This window comes from Epinephelus moara, chromosome 24, assembly GCF_006386435.1.
Source record: "Epinephelus moara isolate mb chromosome 24, YSFRI_EMoa_1.0, whole genome shotgun sequence".
Classification (NCBI taxonomy): Eukaryota; Metazoa; Chordata; class Actinopteri; order Perciformes; family Serranidae; genus Epinephelus; species Epinephelus moara.
Genome location: NC_065529.1, coordinates 25710718 through 25730796, shown reverse-complemented (window position 1 = coordinate 25730796; position 20079 = coordinate 25710718). Strand labels below are relative to the sequence as shown.

General features: G+C 41.4%; 1 protein-coding gene across 2 annotated transcripts in view; it reads left to right on the top strand.

Annotated features, from left to right (window-relative positions):
• Nucleotides 1-753: 753 nt before the first annotated feature.
• The window catches only part of LOC126386753 (sodium-coupled neutral amino acid transporter 3-like), a 55987-nt gene continuing 36661 nt past the window's right edge, over nt 754-20079 (top strand). For both annotated transcript variants that reach the window (XM_050039314.1, XM_050039313.1), the window contains exon 1: nt 754-926. The gene's annotated coding sequence lies outside the window, so the exon portion shown is untranslated. The remainder of the gene's footprint in view (nt 927-20079) is intronic.

Genomic DNA, 20079 nt, shown 5'->3' with positions numbered 1-20079 from the left:
GCAGGCTGAGTAACAAATGTCATGTAAATGAGTCAGTATTTGACGGAAAATGTGGCTCTACCTGCGCCCCATGAATACAGATGAAAGGATGAGGGAACCTGGTATAATGTGACTGCAGGTATATGTCTTCCTCGCGCGAGCTCGAGCTGGAGGAGAGAGGGAAAGAGACGAGCCCCCGAGCGGTGTGACATCAAAACGCGCTGCCGTCGATGACCTAGAAATGGAGCGTGCGTACCCTATGTGCGTAAGCAACAGAGAGCCTTTGTGGCACATGGCTCAGGCAGCTGTTTACGTTGGTGATTGCGTGTCATAAGAAAGACATTGCAATTGGATCAATTTTACCTGCGCGTGGGGAAGTAATTAAAGGGGAAGGCAGTCGAGTTGATTAAATAACTGCATGGCGTGTGTGTGTGTATGGTGTCCTCGCGACCACTCACTGTCTCATTGTCTCATAATGCGCGCTCAAGCACGACGATAAATGCATGTGAATCACACCCCGCCACCATCACCGTGTGAAATGACAGTTATATCTCCAACAAAAGCAGCAGGCACTATCAATAAAGCTCTGCTCATCATTCCCAAACGATTAAAAAAAGGCGCGTGCCAAATAGGAGGCTCTCTCGTGTGTGTGTGTCTCTCTCTCCCTCTGGCTTCACAACATACACACAACAATAATTTGATTGGGGTCGCTGTGCGTGCGGTAGGCGGAACCCTGGACACTCTTCACATCCCACTTTTGAAAAGATTACGAGGACAATTTAGTGGGAAAACACATGACAGTAACGCCGTGTGGAGGGAAGGCGGACGGACGCAGTGGGACAGAGGCAGGACGACACGCCACGGGTCGAGGCAGAGCCGAGCTGCGAGCGGAGGCAAGATCTGTGTGGAGATATTTGGAGTTGGAGGAGGACACTGGCACTTGTGTGGTAAGGCGCTGAGAGGCTGCTGTACGCTTTAACGTTGACTTGCACCATCACAGATATGGAGGAGCTACATATTAGAATGCATTAGAATAAAAACCAAACGACGCTCCTTTTGTGTTTGTGTGTGTGTGCAGCAAATCCGCTTGTGACATCCACTACAAACGGGAGTTCAATGCAAAGTAGAAGTCAAGTCGAGATTACTGTTGCTGTTGGGTCTGTTTCATTCACATGCAAGATATGATGCCCTTAACAGAGAGGTGACGCGACACATCGTGCTGCTCTTGATCTTCATGTGTAGCTGGGTACTACTGAGATTCACTGCTCCCATTTGCACCGCACAGACACCCTTTTTGTGAGTGCTTTCTTGCTCTTAAAATCTGCAGGGGTGATTTGCTACACACCTGGATGCATGTTTACTCTGCTGAGAGTGAAACCTCTGATTAAAGGAGTCATCCCAGTGACACCCTCCGTCTGTCATGATCAAGTGGAGGAGCTTAGTGGGATCAAACTTGGGAAGTAGACCGACCTACTGGAATGCTCTACCCTGATTTTCATTTTTAATTTTACTCTCAAATGCCATATGCTCTCCAAACTCTTCTACACTGCTACTGCATGCATGCCACTCAGGCTTCGGAATGACATTGTGTCAGTGATGCACGTTTGAGAGCATTCAGTGCCTGAGTTGCTAGGCTCCTGCAATTGCACGGTTCAGCTTCGTTTTTGGATTGCCCGTCACATTTTTCAGTCGTACCGGAGAAACATCCACAGCTGGCTCACACCACGTCACAGCTCGGCTAACAGGTGCCATCTGGCCCTCGTGTTTGGTGATCTTGCCTAGTCTGACAGACATACCCAGGCTTTTGGTGGGATGCCAAGTCTAACTAGGAAGGGGCCAAAGCAGCACTCAAATGCATCATATACAGATATATAGATGTATATGTGATGTTATTGGCAGGGGAAAATGCAGATTTTAAGCATTATTTTTGTTTGATTTGTCTGAATTTTCTAACATACACAAACCAGATTTCTCATAAAGGCAGTATGCACGCATACAGTTGCATTAATCAGCTAGGCAAGGTGCAAATCTTCCTGTAGATAAGACTCTTAACAGCAGCATGGTTTCTGGAGTCACCTGCAGCAGGCAAAGTCCCTAGTCACCCACTCCTCCACGATGAGTCACCTCGAGGGCTTGTGGGCAGCAGGTGAGACTGTGACTGCTAGACTTGACAGTCCTGGCGAGAGCTCATGTCTGGCCCTCGTGGCCTCTGCCGTTCTGACTGACTGACTCCTCTCCCTGGCTTGTCGTGGGCCCATGTGCTGTGCCTCTCTCCAACCCCATCTAAGAGTGAAATCAAAGTGTGAACGTACTGATCCAGACTCAGCCGGCGTTGAGGCGTGCTGAGCTTTTGATCTGGGGTGTGATTAACGCCTGTATTTCTATACTGCATGTATGAGAGTGAAAGCATGTGTACATGTGTGTGTTGGGTCGTGCACATGAATGCGTGTGCACCGCTGAATACTGGAATAGAGGTTGAAAAGGTTTTGTGAAATAAATGTCATGGTCTTGTGGGTTGATTATGAAATGTACTGATTGACAGGAAAAGAAAGAAAGTGGGAGCGCTATGCAACAAAGGTCACAGCCCTTATTCACAGCTACTATAGCTGGTAAACATGATTAAAATTTTGGATGTGCATGATTGGTCGACTAGTCAATTAAATGTTGCTACCATTGCTAGTTGGCACCAGACTTACTATTTAAATTATTACTGTATACAAATTTAAATTGCATATTGTCATAATTTGCATTGAAATGTCCTCTGTTGTGAAAATGTTCATTGCAAATATGCAGTTTTCATAATGCCTGCTGCAAAGTGCCACACATTCAGGTGGCATTTAAAATACAATTTGGTTCTTAAAAATGTGATTAATGATTACAAATAGCTGTTTTAATGTATGCAGTTTTTTCAGATTATGTTTGAATTTATAGATTAATTTCTGCTCAATTTTGACATTTGTCTGAATTAGGGATGGGCAATATGGCCCTAAAATAATATTACGATATTTCAGGGTATTTTTGCGATAACAACGTTCTTGACAATATGACAAATTAGTAGACAAAAATGTTATTATTAATTTAAGAAAATAGAATTGCAACAAAATAAGTGGTATAGTTTTACGTGTCAACAGTTTGCCTTCAAATATTCGGTACAAACTAAACAAGACTTATCTCTGATTTCTTTAGTTTGTGAACAACAACAGTAACTCAGAGCGAGATTCAGATTCTGTATACAATATTAATTCAATTAGGTCATCAAAATAAAATCTACCAGAAATTACCTTTATGTTCTGCCATTTCTCCTCTAATCATCACGCTGTAACCTGTGACAGGCTTTTATGCTACCATAACTATTGCACATTCACATATATATAAGTTATTGTCGCCGTGAGCGTCACTTGGTTTACATTACCAAAGGTTTATGACAAAATCACTTGGCAACACTGACTCCTGTGTGAGCACGGTGAGAGAGTAGAGGGTGAGACGCTGCCGGAGGAGCCACTGAATGAGTTCACTCTGAGCAGTAACTTGCTAAAAGAGTGAGGTCATTGTGAGGTAATTGTCGTGTTGAGCTGCATTATCCTCTCAGACCGGGCGGGATCACAGCGTCTCCGTGTGAACAATGTCAATTTGGGCTGTGTGTGGCTAGCACCACTAGCAGCAGCCAGCATTACGTGCAGGTTAAGATCCAAGTGCTTGAGTTGAATGAAGTTGCGCATTGCTCCAGTCGAGTGATGCCATTATTTTTCTGACACAGCCGACATGCTACCTTGTTTTCATTTTCTAGATCAAAGTACTGCCAAACCGCGCTGGTTTTGCGGGAGCACATCTCTCCAATTGCCCACCGGGGGGCAACTGCTGTCTGATGGCTCTTTAGCCCTCACTAGTGGTGTACGGCTGCATGACAGTTAAGCGGCCATGTACATGAATAAAACACATACTGACAGTTTAACCAACTAATATTTCTGTTGCCGACTAGTGAGGGGGTGGATGTTAAATCGTTAGACTAATCGCGTGCATCCCTAGTAACAGTATGACGTCAATATGTCAAAAGTTTAAATATTGCCAGTATCACCTTATGAATTTTTGATATCATATTAAAAATGATACAGGTATTATCGTGAACGATACATATGATATAGCACACCCCTATTCTCAAAATTTTCTTACTTTTAGACTAATCGACTAGTCTAAGTTTAAAGAAGCAACAGACAGCATTTTTGCCTATATATATCATTATGAAAATAATGTGGGTTGCACAGGGTAGTATGCACAGTAAAATCAGACTATCAGCATTTACATAGGTTACTTAATGGCTTTGCAATCTTTGCAATAAGCTTCTGCCACCAGGGACGAATTTTCGCGGAAAAAAATCTGCTTTACGGCAGGAAATGCGTCATGTATTGCCAAACTGGTCGGTCAGCCAGTCAGGGACTGGAGCTGGTCATTATGAGAAACTGGCCAGGGCATGAGATAGTTGAGTCAGGAGTGGAGTAAAATCCTCTCCTCCGCTCCCGTTTGTCTGGTGAACGCCTCTCCTCTGTCAATACACTCTGCCAGCAGTTTAATAATATTGATGCCAGTTGTAACATTTGAATCTTTTAGTAGTAAGCCATGTTCTAAGCAGGATAATATATAGTAACCCGGTGACTGTTGAAAAATAACTCCGCTGTGCTTCGGTGTTCCATTCCCCTGTCTGGAGTTATTTTTCAACAGTCACCGGCTCACTATACATTATCCCATGCATGTCTACGGGTGTCGGTGGCTTAGTGGTAGAGCAGGCGCCCCATGTACAAAGCTGTTGCCGCAGCGGCCCGGGTTCGAGTCCACCCTGTGGCCCTTTGCTGCATGTCTTTCCCTCTCTCTCTCCCCCTTCATGCTTCACTGTCCTGTCAATTAAAGGCAAAAAATATCTAAAAAAAAAGGAAATAAGTCGTTAGAAAAACTCTTAATTAAAATCGTGGCAAGTAGGAAATAAGTCATCAATAGTCTCCTGAGTAATTCTTCTATTTCAGTCTCAGGTCAGTGGGTGAGTAACGTTCATGCTTCTTCTCTTGCCCCTTCTTTTCTCCACTACTGGACGAGACATATTCACAGATATTCACTGAGTTCCAATTTAATTTGATCAAAGCTCTGTGTCCGTGTGAAATATTCTTATCCTGCAGCAGTATTGGTTTACCTCTGCAGGAATGAAAAGAAAACATGATGGGATGGTTCAGTCTTAGAGTGCGATGTAGCTCACTGTGAGAAGAAAGGAAACAACGTGCTGAGACTTTGTTGACAGTATTACACTATGAAAGAGCATGAGCTTCTGTTTGGCCTTGAGGTTTTACAGGAATTTGATTTTGGTTTTTAAAAAGACAAAAGACTCACAAAAGTGAAAGTCTTAATTCTATCCTTGCACTGGTTATAAAAAGACAATGCTGTATTTGCAGTGTGAAAATTATGTTTTGTCAGTGAAATAGATGATCTGCTTTGTGTTTTAGAAAGACTGAAAGGATGGGATAGCAAACCTTGGCCCAAGGTAGAGTATATCTGTCTCTCTGAGAGCTAGCAAGCTCATTTGATTGTCCCTAGTCATATGGAAGTATTTCTACATTTTCAGAGTGCTTTATGAAAGAGTTGTGTTGACACACTGAAGGATATCCTTAATGAATTGCAGCTTGCCTAAGGTCGTACCACTTACAGCTCACCCGACCAATAGGCTGGCATTTACCCTGAGTAGGAGAAAATTATTAAACCCTCAACACTGTGCTGTCCAGTTATCAGCAATAGATTGAGTCTCACATCCACGTCTCCTGGGAACAGCTGCCTAACGTAATTGAAATTTCAGATTGGCTGAAAAATGTACATTCACTGTCTTATCAAAGTGAGACTGTGCGCATAATACCATATTAATCCCAATATTGCAGCGGTTCCTCAAAGGGTCCATGTCTGTGAGCTGTGAGCAGTTCAGTTGAAGAGTAATTGTTTTTCTTTGCTTTTTCTTTGCATACCAGACAATTCACGACACCCTGGTTCGATACCACCGCCATGGGGCATTATTTCCACTCATCCTCCGCATTTGAAAGTCAGAGAAAAGGGTCAGTTGGAGTGAGTCTGTCTTGGTTCTTGTAGAGCTTGATTAAATTGCTAGAGACACTTCAGAGGGACAGATTGCAGCGACCCTGAGAGCTCAGTGCACAGCAAATTAAGAAAATGCGTGCAAATAGACACAGCAGGAGTAAATTAAATGTCACAAATTTAACATGCATTCAGAGAACATCTTTAAAAATCTGACGACAGACAAAAACAATTTGATGACACATGCAGAGCATTTAGAAATAGTGCTGCAAGAAGCCCATGACACAATGGAAACTGTTTCCAGGGGACACTATGAAATTGGTGTTAGAGATAGAGATACCGCAATGAGGAAATTTTCCAACCACTTAATAACCTAGTGACAACACCAGTGTTTCCGATTGCACGGGACGTTTTACGAGAAAACATTTTCCTCAATGACCCTCAAGATCTGTAGAGCATTTACTTTGATCTTTAACGTTTGATCTTTGAATCTTCCCTTTGCTTTGAACAAAACAGAACAGGAACAGCTCTTGTGGTTTAGGCAGTGACTGCATTTTCCTTTTTAGTACACTTCCTAAAGTTTTTTTCTCTTTTGGACTGCGGCTCGGGCTCAATGGAGGCTCCCACCTCCTCTTCATCCCCTTCTTTTCTTACGGAGTGCTCCCCCCGCCCAAGGATGACCGCCTCTTCCTCTAACGTTCGTTTAGTCTCCTCAGCATTCAGGTTGCAGTCACCCCGGGTCGCAGGTCAATGAATGTTGCCTTGCTTGCTTCTGGCTGAGCTCTGTTTGCACGAGTTTTCTTAAAATTCAGTGTGTTGAGCTCTCAGGGCCACCGTAGCAGACAGAGGAAAGCCTTACCATCAGGCCACCCTACCACCCCAAAGTCTGAATACAATCTTCTGAGTCTCAGCCGGAGCTGTATTTTTGCTCATTATCCATCGCTGGCTTATTGTACTCAGCGCAGTTCTTAGTTCTATAAGAGATTTGATGCTTAAGCCTTACATTGATCTGCTTACACTGGGTGCCTGCTGTGTTCAGGAGCTCTCTGATTGGGATTTGGACGTCCATGGTGCTGCAGCATGTGACAGAGTCAGCAGTGCAACATCCACCATGGTGGTCAAACACTGCGTGAGTTGTACTTCCAGCTGAATGAATGCACTCGCCCCCACGATGCTCACACTCGCTTTTCTTTTGCTCTCCTCTCATGTGATGAGGAGGAAACAGGAGGGAGACGAGTGGCAGATGCCAGGAGAGGATGGTACTTTGTTTCAGGGCGCATGATTGAGAGAAGACAGAGCTGGCATTGAACAGTGTGGTGTTGAGAGAGGGCTCTCTGGATGGAAGGCCGGTTAGCTGATTGCATCCTGTGCGATTGTTCTCACTTAGATACAACTGGCATACTTTTCCTCAAACAGGTTGTGTCCTTGACTGTCACTGCTGTCCTTTATGTTCTGTCCTGAGATGGTCTCTGCAAAAAGTGCCGCATAAGCACAGCTGACTATCTGAAGGAGACAAAATGTCATATGCTTTTAGATCAAGTAAGGCATTGTTCTAGCAAAAATGTCAAAGTTGTCAAAAGAGAATTGTCTTCTTTTTTTTTTTTGGTCATTCATTATAGTGAATTATTCTGAACTGTTAGTTGGACAACAAAAGACATTTGATGACATCACATTCGGATGTTTTCTGATGTTTTACAGACCAAACGATGAATTGATTAATCTAGAAAATGAAAATTTTTTTTTAGTTGCAGCCCCATGAATCCAAAGTCATGTATATTGTGAGGTCTTTCATACATACAGAGTATAACTTGTATTGTCACTGTTATTTAACAGCCTTGTTGATTGATTTTAATGGATTCGCATTGTTAGACAGCCTGACACTGAAACGAAAACGAACTTTGCCTCTTCTTCTTCAATCCCTGCTTAGATATTTGTGTTTGTCAGTGACCCTCTGGTGTCAGTCCCCATTAGTATCACTGTTCAGCTAGCAAGAAATTCCAAATTAAATTGAAATTTTGCTCATGCATCCAGAAAAAACAACCGGTTTGCAAGCAAAACGAAGTTGTACGCCGGCCAGCTGAACTTGTTGAAATGTTTGCAAACACCTGCGGTGTATCAGGAGCATCCTGTGATCAGTTGTTTGTCAGATATTTTTCATTTATATTCATATTGCTGTACTTAACATCTTGTTTTGAAGAGTGTGCAAATTGCGTTTGCTCTCTTCATGACTTGCAAGCGTCTTCATCTGGCAGTGAGTATACTGGCATTTGCTGCAGTGCTGTGTTTGACAGCAGTCTGAGAACAGGCCAAATTTGATTTGGCATTAACATGCCAGCATTGTATTACTGTCCAGGCCAGTTCTTATCACTGTTAGTTTTATTCATTCAGATAAAATGAATGGAGCACATGTGGCCCTGTCTAAATACATGCTGTCCTTTCAAAGAAACAAAATGCAGTGACATCCATCCCAGTAGTTTACTGCTTTGGCCTTTGGTCTGTTTCTCATCACTTTTCCATAAATACATCCTGTTTTTATAATGTGTGAACTGTCAGGTTGTGGGAAAATTTTCTTTTGCAGTGTTTATAACCCAGTTTTTAGACAACACACAATCTGTCATCTTGTAACAAAACACTTTGTTTTAACAGGTGCTTGTTAAGAGTTAATTTGCAGTTTTGCTTATTAAGCAGCACAGCACAGTGTCACTGTGTTCTGCTCAGAGGTGTCGAAGGCAGCTTGTCAGCCAGGGAGCCACAGGGGTGAGATCACATTCAAATCAAGCAAATGATTCGTTCTACATACACAATATGTTGCTGAAGCAGATGTGGGACTGAGCAGAATCTTCAAAACCTGCCAATATTTTGAAGCAGCTCATCACCTCAAGAGCAACGTGGCATTCAGCATCCTCCCTGTAAACAGTGTTTGTATCCACACTGGTGTTACCTTGAATGATTTCTCCTTTTATTGCACTTCTCAATTTTGATTGGCTGTATGTGTTTGGACATGCTTCCATGCTTTTCATTTTTGTCTCTTAGATCTCCCCAAAGTTAAGTCAACAAGTGACTTAAATTTACGACACTTTCAGTGTCTAATTTTAGCAGCATTCTGCACCCGGAGAAGTGTGTGTGTTACGCTCTGCATCAAACATGCACAGCAGCCTGGAGCTGCAATTTGACTGTTATCCAAGGCAAATGCAGATGTGTTTAATGGAGGATTATGGAAATAACAGAGGGAAGTCTGCGTAATTACAGATTCCGCTGGATTTGATAACGTTACCACAATTTGTAAGAACCAGTTTCAAATGGAAATATATTCAAAAGATTGCACTGGGAAAAGCACTGAATAAGATACTGCATAAACAAATGAATAAATACATGCAAGAAAAATGTGTAGTTTTAATAAATGAAGATTGTATTTTACTATTTTAAAGCAGCAAAGAAAGGATGGAAAGTTTGGGTTTTGTGGGACTTGAACTAATGCACTATAGCAACCTTACTTCGTTGATTTCGTATTATTTATTTGCACAGTATTAAAACAATTGGTTTTAAAAACAACAACAAAAAACATTGTGCAGGTGAGATGAAAAACTCCTTAAAGGGTTATAAGTTATCTCACCTAAATATTCAATAAAACAAAAAGACAAAGATTTAAAATTGCCTTTAAAATAATCAATAAGATACAATATAGTACCAATAATAGAATATAAAGTAGAAAAGAAACATAAAGTAGGCCATCTAATAAAGTCCCTAATCAATGCTGTGTGTTGATAAGACATTGTAGTGTGTATTGTGTGTCTTATTGAGTGAATCAGGTAATAGTAAGTACTGTTTATTAATCTAGATTGTTTTGGTGTGAGTTGCAGAGTGTTGAAGATATTCGCAATAAATATCTTTTTCCAGAAATCATGGCCCAGTTACTCAAGATAATCCACAGATCTTGTTGTGAGCAGTTTCATGTAGGGACTATTTTCTTTCTACTGAAGTACACCCCCAACCGTATCATCACTCAGAAGGAAGCGTGCATCTACTGCGAGCTCACCTAGCTGCACTGAGCTAGCTAACATTATAATTCAACCAAGGAGGACGCCATTAATATTTACATTTTGTGCTGTCCTGAGCACAAGCCTCTCATCCATTAGTAGATGCACACTTCCCTCTGCACATTGATATGGTAGTTGGGTGTAGTTTGGTGTAGTTTCATTATATTTAAGAGAAGGCAGACATCTCTAAAGCTGACATCCAACTCACACCAAAACATTCTATACTGATAAATAGCACTACAGGTAAGAGGAAAAATATATATTTGATTTTGGGGTGAACTGTCCCTTTAACATCGTCCTGATTATCTTAGTCAAGCATCTTATTGTTACTTAACTTTGACCTTTGCTTGTCCTGCCTGCACTGTTATAAAAAAGTCTCTGGACTTCTACGTGTGGCTGCGTCATTGCTCCGCTGTCCCTTTCTGTCTGTGGGGTGTCCAGGGTCAGAGTTAAGCCGGAGTGACAGAAAGTGTTGTATGATTCTATAAATAAATCATATTTTGAGTGAGTCATCGGGCTGGCGCTCCCACGCAGGCATGTCATAAGACACTAAAGACAATCCACACTGCCGCATGCCTCACTCTTTCCTGGGTACAGCCCCATGTTTTAGGGCAGACACCTGTCATCCTCAGGCTCCAGCATGTCAGTCAGGCCACGGGACAAAACAGCAGAGCACTGGCCTCTTAGAGTCACACAGAGGAAATATATAAATTTGAGTGACCAAACTAGTGACTACCTAAAATTCACACGTCATCTTAAAGAGGAGGTATTGTGGAAAACAAAAGTTTGTCTTGGAGTTGATTTTGCCTTCAGAATTGAGACAGTGAGGGATATGACATAAAGTGAAAGTCACCATTTGAACTAGACATTGCGATCATGAGGTGCGTGTGATGCCCACTGTTTCACCAACTGTCTGATGTGATGAAATTGCACCATCTGATTAAACTGACGCAATGGGATGTCACAACTGGACTGAACTAGACCTGGTATTAACGTGTTTCGGTGATCCAAACACAAGTGTGACAGCCGAGACACATCACTGTTCACATCTGTGCCTATCATGTGTCTCCAAATGACCACTTGTGTTCAGATTTCATTACTGCCCCACGCTTTTTCTAGATGCTCTGTAGCATGCTTGCTAGAAACATTAGCAGTTGTGTCAGCACAGTTGGAGATATCGCTGTTGGCAGAATTCAACATGTCTTCTTTCATACGGCAAAACGATGGATGGTCATGCAACACTTTATCCAACTCAACCTAAAATGGGTAAGCTACAGGGGCGCATCAGGACGTATTAATGTTCACACTACAAAAGATATGTAGTCACATGCATCCAAGACCACCTCAGCAAGTGGTTTGAGTGTTTAGATCACAATGCATCTTGTGTTTAGCGCTTTCCACTTGTGAACCTGTCATTAAAGCAGCTAAATGGAATGCAGCCATCATTAATTTCATCATTTAAACCTGTGCTTTTCCTGCTGTAACAAGTCAAAATGTCTGCTGGCCCATCGGGAAAGACACTAATTAACATAAATGGAGAAGCTTTATAAATCTTTGATAAAGACTTTGTTGAGCTCATCTATTGACTAGATATGTAGGGATGGAGTCCTATACTGTAAAATTCAGCCAATCAGAGCTGTAGACAAATCCTTGACACTGGTAGCAGTTGGGTGGTTAAGAGGCAAAGCTGCAAAGTGCCATAGACTGCAATGACAGCAGAGAGAAACATAATAGGTGAGGAGGTCAGGATACTTCAACTGTGATGATCATTGAATGATAGATGCATGGAAAAATCAATGGATATTCAACATGTTCTCACTCTCAACTCATAAAAAAAGACTGTGTGTCAATTTCTGGTTGTTACATGCCACAGTGTCCTTTCAGAATAAATTTTTAGGATGCTAGTTGAGAGGTGGAGCCTCACTGTACATTCAAACCAAAAGTGACGAGAGCTTCCAAAACGGCAGAAGTCATTCAGAGCCTGGTGACTTGGGCGACTTGGGCGACCTAGTCGTCAGCCCCGCGACCGGAGCGGTCCGGAGGGGAGTTAAAACACGTTTAACTTTATGGTAATGAGCTCTGACGCAGTTCGGCGGCAACCACTCAGAATGCTGACGTGCTTCGATGAAGCGGGTCCCAGAGAACAAGCCATGTAACTTTGGTTCCTACAGCACACTTGTTCCGTCTATGGATATCAAGAAGTTGATTACTTGCGTTCGTGCAGATTCAGTCCTTTATAATGTGTCGCTGTTCGGTTACTGAGACCAAAATAAAAAGAATGAGGCTTGGCACCACGTCGCGGAGGTAGCTGGTTGGTCTGGTGAGTTTTAAAGTGTGTAATGTTAGTAACAGAGGAGAGAATTGCAGGCTAGTGTTGCGACGTGGCATGCAAGTCTTCCTTGCTCGGTCTGAATGGGCTGACATACGTTTTCTGTTTTCATTGACCAAACATAACTTTCTGTATGAGCTTTTTGACTGGACAACAGCAAGCAGCAACTACGCTGCTTTCAAGCTAGTAGTCCGCTTTGCGGCTCCTTTAAATTGACAAGCACGGTCGAACGTTCAATGATTCACGTGATGAGCGACTAGAGCGACCAAAACTGCCACAATATTTTTGATAGTCATGCTTTTTGGGCGTCCGCGAGAGACTTTGCCTCTTTGGAAGCTTCTGGTTTGAACGTACAGTCAGTGTTAGGATGAAACAGGCTGACAGTTGTCCTCCTGCTTAAACTAGAGCAGAGTGTGGAGCATAGGAAACCAAATAAATGTTAAACTGAGCAACCACTGGTGGAACAAATGTCACCAATGTGCTTTGAGGACATGCAGCTGTCACACCAATTTCACACACAAAAAAAGATAATGCCCCCATCCTTTTTTAAAACCTCCTTTTTTACACATCCTATAATAGTGTTGAATAGTTTGGGATAAATCAGTAATCCAACCCATGCACCAGAGAGCTTCTCTATAAATTTGCATAATTTGGATATTATTTAAAATCAGGTATGCAGTATACAGTGTGTAATTGACTACAGATGTTTTTATGTGCAAATATTTTAGATTTTGTGGATGATGTGTGTGTGCTAAGCCTGAGAAAAGCTTCACTGACAGTGTGCCATGCATTCCACCATCCCATACAGTACACACACACGTCAGCATCGATCGCTTCATGAGGAAATGTAGGTTACTGAATCATCAAAGGAGACTTACGGGCAAATTATTGCAATTTTTTTCTCTTTTTTTTGCAGCTTTGAACACACAGAATAATCCCGATTAGAGTCTCTGTCTGAAACACTTGACTTGCTGTGAGATAATACCTTCCACATGACAGTGGATATTTAAATGCACTGCCAAGCACAGACCACATCCTGCATCAGTTTGTCGTCTCTGACGTGTGTATCTCACAGCAGCTTATAGGAACCCTGGAGATGAGGAGCATCTCGGAAACTGGCATACAGATCTCTTAGTCAGAAGTTAATCTCCTATTCTACCTGCTGGCTAATCACAGTGGCACTCAGGGCCTGCAGAGAGACAGAGAGAGAGAGAGACAGAGAGACAGAGAGCAGCAGAGAGATGACAGGACGACACTGTAAGGAAAGAGAAACAGAGGATACAGAGGGCCATGAGGCATATGGTGTCTAATGAGACACTTGTTACAATATAATTCTCCTCAGTTTGTGCTGAACGTCATGAAAAATGTTATTTTACCCCCAGTAAAAGTCAAGAGATTAGAGACAATAGAGACATGACACTATTTAGACTACAGAACATGTTTTTTTTTTGTGAGGGGTATATTTTTATGCCTTCATTAGAAAGCCAACAGTTCGGGAAATAATATGTGCAGAGACTCAAACTCAAACCATCAATACTTGACTGAGATTACTACAATATAATTGGTATCACTGCCTATGGGAGTGTTGAGATCAAAACATTTTGGAGGTCGGTGCATCAGTTTGTGCCTTAGATGACCTCATCAAGAAAGCCAACAGAAGAGGGATGAAGGAAATGACAGGGAGAGATGGGTCATCGGCTGCTTCATGGTTATTTAATGCATAGTAGGCGCCTTAAATCCCCACGCCGCCAGGGAGCTCCCGCCTTTATCATTCCTATTAGTACATGGAGTCCAGTATAGCTGCCCACCTGAGCAGAGCTCTAATTAGCAATTAATGATTGAAAACACCCATGTGGGTCTGCAGAGCTTCAGTGTTCCTCAACATAAACGCACCTCCTGGATAGTTTAGCGTAAAGGTTTATGTTACACAGCAATCAATTTTAATTATTTAATCTTTCCTGATTGTGTAAAGAATGGCTGTACTGTAAGTACTACATTACCCATGAGCCTGGGTCATCATTGCTGAGGGGAAGAAAAGGGGAAGAAAATCAGAGCTGTAGGCAAACATACTTTGCTGTTGCACAAGGCTATACAATATGTAGGTTTATTTTTTGTCATCATTACAATATCAACTGGCACGATAAACACATTGCAAAAGACTGCAAATATTATAGAATTATCAGTATTGTAATGACATATTTAATTACATTCTGTCTGTAAATCCTTTTTTCTCTGATGAGTGCCATTAGGGCTGGGAGATATGTCCTGAAGATTGTATCACAATATTTTTAGGCTACATCTCGATACATGATTTATATCTCAATATTAAATCACCTTGGAAGCACTTCATTAATGCTAGGACTGGGAGACAAAATTGAACATAATATGTTTTTACCAAATACCCTCTTTAATGCAAAAAAGTTGTAGGGATGACTACTGTTTTTTTTTTCTTTCTTTCTTTTTTTTTTTTTTTTAGAAAATATTAACTGGTGAGATTTTTGATTAATAATCCTCAATAGTGTGGATATAATGACTAAGTGGGTTAAGGCAAACGTTAAAACAAATAAAAAGTCTGCTAAGTTGATACATTTACACCACTTTAGTATATTCCAGCCTTTAAAATGAGGGAAAAAACACCATTTATCTCATGTCACGATACAACAATATCCAAAATCTAAGACGATATATAGTCTAATATCTCGATAACGATATAATATCTTCATCTTCGGTTTCAGTACTCATTTTTTGCAGTATCAGCTCACTCTCTCTTATTGTTTATGTTCACTAAAGTCATTCTACTGTTTTTGGCTACTTAGAAAGAGAAGAAAAGTCATGGTTGTCATGTTTCAGCCTTATAATATTTATCTTTAAAGGTCCAGTGTGTAGGATTTAGGAGCATCCATTGTTAGAAATGAAACTAGGTTTTCGTTAGTTTATAATCACCTGAAAATAAGAATTGTAGTGTTTCAGAGCGGATCCTCTCTCAGGGAGTCCTTTATGTTGTTCTACAGTAGCCCAGAACGGACAAACCAAACACCAGCTGTAGACAGGGCTATTCGCTTTTTCTGGTCAGCCACTGTAGTTCTCTTACAAGCTTGGCTCACAGGAGAAGTTTCACTTCTGCAACCTCACACCCAGATGCCACTAAAATCTACACAGTAGACTTTTAATAAAATGACAAGTTTTATGCCCACAACGTCAGTTTTTCCCCATGGTATCAAAAATGGTATTGAATATTGATATTTTTCAAGGTATTGTATTGAAGTTAGAAATACCAGTATAATGACAACACTACTCTCTGGCCAATCAGACAGAGCCATTGCTGTTGGGCAGAATCTGCACACATGTGAGTGAGGTTAACCAGACTAGTGCTGTCATACTACAGAAGGAAAGCGCAAATGTAAGAGAAGAACTGGTGCCTAAAAAATAGCAGGAGTACAACATAGCACAAGCACAGGAACTGTGAAAGTCCGAGCACACCATGTAGTTTCTACAGTAGCCAAGACAAACTACTCAAACACTGGATTTAGATAGGGCTGTTCGCTTTTTCATGTCAGTCACGATAGTTCTTCTACGTGATTGGCACAGAGACACAGGAGAAGTTTCAGCTGGTTGCAATCTGCAACCTCAGCCGCTAGATGCCACTAGACCAGTTATACTCAACTTATGGTCCAGGGGCCCCACAATAAGGTGCCAGGTGGCCTACCAACAATTTTCTAATACACAGTAGTCGGGTTTCCATCCACCTATTTTTATTCACATTTTCAACAATTGCGAAAAAAAACTTGAATGGAAACGCCAGAAATTCGAAAAAAAAAAGGCAGAAAAATCGCAAAAAAGTTTTTACGCTTGGAGGGGATGGAAAAGTCAGCATATCGATATTAGGAAAATGCAACTTTTGGCAATGGAAACAGATTTAGCGAATAAACAATGACGTAGGCTACCGAATCCTACTAATACTTCACACACAGACCTGTGTGAACTTAGAGAGAGGTAATCACTCCAGTGTCAGGTGAGTGTAGGCTATTTCACAACTTACCTGAATAGACTGGACCTGTTGAATACCGCTGCATCATGTGCGCTGCCTGATGTACCAACACAGACATCACAGCATTATGTAGGCTACGCTGACAACGCTGATATGAGTGTGATGAGAGCTCTCGCAATAGCCAAGAAGTTCCCAAGGAATCTCTCCATCTCGTCGTAGTCATGGATGTGCCGGTAATTGTTTACATCAGTTGTGGACATGAGACGCTCTCAATGATGTCATCTCACGGCACCCTCTTCTTCTACGGGTGTTCTTTTGTATTTTTATTTTTCACGAGAAGCGCCACCTTCTGCTCGACCTGTTGACTCCCAATACTCAGAAAACAATAATGAATGGAAACGTGCATAAATTCACATTTTCTTTTGCGCATTATCACAAAATTCGCTTAAAATTTGCGATACATTTGGATGGAAACCCAGTTAGTGACAACAAACTCTTTCACACAGGGAATTTTTGTGTGTGCATATACTTTGAATGTAAGTAAGGTGCCAAAAACATGCTAGGGGAGGATGTCCCAGAGCCCAATGTCCTCAAATTCTAGGAAAGCCCCAGCAGACCTGATCTACTGCGACTGGATTTGCTTCCTGGCAAAGATGAGTGAGGACAGCAAATGCTGAAAAACTGAAAACAGGCAATTCCTTTATTATATGTACTGATACATATACCAATGTACCAATGCACGAGACCTTATCTACCTACCATATCTGTTTACTTATCCTAAATAATGTCGGCATTGCGAATATTCAACAATGTTGCTAAATATTTTCCTCATATCGTGCACCCCGACTGTGACAGATGGAAACAGAACCTGTTTCTATTTACTAACTTCATCCAAAATTCACCCAGACCCATAACTGAAGCGATGTGGTCTCAGCTCCACCATTTGGTAAGGACAATAGCTTCATCTTCTGCCTGTAGCTGTTTGGGTTGTTTCATTCATCCAACAACAGCATGACGTTTTACCGTAATTACACAGCATATGTGTGCATGTGTGTGTCATCATGTGTATTCATGAGCATGTTCACCCTGGTGTGAAGAACCAGAACACAGGCAGATGGTTGTTGGATGCGTCTGCCGAGTGTTTACTGCTTATTTGAGGCAGCTGCAGCGCGCCGTGGCACATGCACTTAAACACAGCTTTGAGTGTGACATGACATGTGGGGGTTACAGTGAGGCTATTCACTCCTCTGCAGCTATTTTTATACAAGAGCAACAGTGTATATGGAGTGACCCGAGCGGTTTGATCCTGATTTCCTGCTCAAGCGAGACAGGGCCTAATCTGATCTACTCCATCATCCTGTCTCAGCTCACTTGTTTTACAATAAAATGTCCTCTGATAGATCTATTAGCTGCTCATCAGTGAAATTGTGGGCATGTGTAATCTCTTAATCTGGAGGAAATCTCTTCCTGTTCATGGACAGAAGGGGAGAATGAGGAATTAGCTGTGGATGCTATAGTGCCATAAAAAATCCGTTTATAAGTGAGTTTTTATTTTCATTTCCATTTTTCAGAATTGCTGTGTAGGATAGGTTCGCTGTCTTTCAAATGACCTGCACAGAGGTGATGATGCTGCGGATTATTCCACATGAAGAGAAGGTTATTCAGACTTATTGATGGCATTTAAAGCATCTAGGTCTGCTTTTATGGCATCCGCAGACCTGTGTGTGAGAAAAAGAAACAGTAAGAAACAGTCAGTGATTGTCCGTATGCACTCTAGCGGATTAAGAGTCTCTGAAAATTACAGTGTAGACTCAATTAAGATAGCTTATGCAGCCAGAGGACTATGAGACTGTCATCAAGTAGTGACAGAGGAGGCAGTATTACACTTGAGATTACTCATTGCATAAACTGCACACACACACACACACACACACACACACACACACACACACACAGAGCCGCACATTTAATTATTCACCGGACGAACCACAAACACAAATGCGCACATGAATAGCAATAAGTAAGGATGAATCAGCATGCACTGCATTATTTGGTTCAGGTATCAGTTAGGGAATAACAATCAGTGGAACTGCCTGGCTCTGTGTGCCTCCTCGTGGGATGACGTCTCTCAGCAGAGTCGCTTACGTCACAGCCTTCGAGCTGAGGCGCATGCACTCGCTGTGTGTTGGCAAACTGAGGTGACGTTTTGGACGAGGGCTTGAATAAACATAGCCTCTGCTGTTGCTGTGAAAAGACTCATTTACTCCCACCAAGAGCATCACAATGTGGTATTAACTCTTGCACAGGATTCGGAAGTTTGGGGATCAGTGGGGAAACATTCGATTTCTATTTCTATATTCTGTATAATCTTTTTTCCCATCTGGTCCTTCTGTTGTTTAGTCTTATTTTATTTTCTCCCACACATTTATCAATTTGTTTTCTGTTGTAAAGTTTTGCAAAACTGTACTCATACTCCAGTTATCATTCAATGAAAGCATTACTTTCTGCTTACAAATATTTAGGTACCTTTTTGGATGAACATCTTAACTTTGATGTCAACACTGCAGATATTGTGAAACAAAGGCTAAAAAAGAATTCACCTTCTCCGTAAACTAAATTCCTTTTCCGTCAGTCTCGTCATCCTCTGCCGTCTCTATTAGTCTTTTATTGAACGCCTCCTGTGTTTTTCATTTATCTGCTGTTTCACAGCCTCACATTGAAAGACAGAAACAGTCTAAATAGCATCCTTAAAATCTGCTCTAAGATCACAGGAGTGACACAACAGGACTTGATTGGTTTTTGCAATCAACAAATCCTCCAGAAAGCTTCTTCAGGACCTGTTCTTGCAGGCGTATTTTCTCTGTTGCCGTCAAGGTGTAGTGATGCTTTATCTGCTTGTAAAACTAACCGGTATTGAAAATCTTTTATTCCCTCTGCTATTCTTCTTTTTAATTCTCTGTAAAATTTTGTTTTTATTGCTTTTTAATCTTTTGTATGACAATATGTCTATTAACTTGTATTATTTATAGATTCCTTTATTCCACTGAACCCCTTGGCATATTTTTTTTACTTGTTTTTTTTATCACTCGTTTACTTAAATGTCTACATGTTATTGTTCGTTGTGTTATAGTATGTGTGCAAGGCAAGCTGTTCAAACAAAATGCCCCTGGTGGGATTAGTAAAGTTGTGTGAATCTGAATCTGTATTAACGCTCCCTAACATGTTGTTTATCACATCAAAATATGGCAAAGTAAAATGGCTGGATCTGCTTTGTGCATTTTTGCCTGGTGGCAAGTTTTCCACTGGTAGCGAACTTGTTCAACTATGCAAACACAGCCTGTCTTTTTCATCTCCGTCTTCTTTAAGAGGTCGACATTGTAATATTTATGCATATCCAAAACACTGTTGAAATCCAAGTCTTTCTTAATGTTTAAAAGTAGGTGTGTGCGGCCACACATCTCTACCACAGTCTTGCAAACTGTTGGCTAGTTGGTTTGTGTAAAAAACATTCATGACAATGCACAGAGCTGACCGTAAACTGGCAGGAGGCCCAAGTGAGACACATATTCCAAATGCACTGTGCACATGTCCACAGAATGCTCCTAAAACCTTAATAATACCAACAAATCCCACATGTTTTAATCCAAAAATGTATCATGCATATCCAAATGCAATATGCTGTT